The sequence below is a fragment of the Crocodylus porosus genome, unplaced genomic scaffold (assembly GCF_001723895.1).
Source record: "Crocodylus porosus isolate Cpor-Errol unplaced genomic scaffold, CroPor_comp1, whole genome shotgun sequence".
Classification (NCBI taxonomy): Eukaryota; Metazoa; Chordata; order Crocodylia; family Crocodylidae; genus Crocodylus; species Crocodylus porosus.
In genome coordinates this window covers 40972547-40973270 of record NW_017728886.1, presented here as the reverse complement: position 1 = coordinate 40973270, position 724 = coordinate 40972547, and positions in this window count along the sequence as shown.

The following is a 724-nucleotide window of genomic DNA, read 5'->3' as shown; positions in this document are numbered from 1 at the left end:
CTTTCATGAAAGGAAGAGTCTATCGATGCGGCAAACTTCATTGTTGTCTTATTTTAAGAAATTGCCACAGCCACCCCAACCTTCAGCAACCACCACCCTGATCAGTCAGCAGCCATCAACATCGAGGCAAGACCCTCCACCAGCAAAAAGATTATGACTCGCTGAAGGCTCAGATGATGGTTAGCATTTTTTAGCGATAAAGTATTTTTTTAATTAAGGTATGTACATTTGTTTTGTTTTTTTAGACATAATGCTATTGCACACTTAATAGATTACAGTATAGTATAAACATAACTTTTATATGCACTGGGAAACCAAAAAATTCGTGTGACTCGCTTTATTGTGATATTCGCTTCATTGCGGTGGTCTGGAACCGAACCTGCAATATCTCCGAGGTATCTGAACGAAGTTGAAATCTGAAAAACAAACACATCTGGGATAGGAGGACCTAGATGCAGAGGTGATGGGCTTACCAGGTAGGCTGGTGGTGCTGACTAAAGTGACCAAAAATGTTGTTGATGGAGAAATCTTCCAGACACAATGAAGAACTGTGTTTTGGCAATATTGAGCATGATCTGACAGTGAGGACACAAGATTATTGCAGAGACAGGTTGGGATTTTAGTTTGGACAGAAGACAGATCTAGGTTAGAGCGACGGATCTGTGAGTTGTCATAGAGATGGAAGATGGATTTGTGTTTGCAGATGAGATTCCCCAGAGACAAG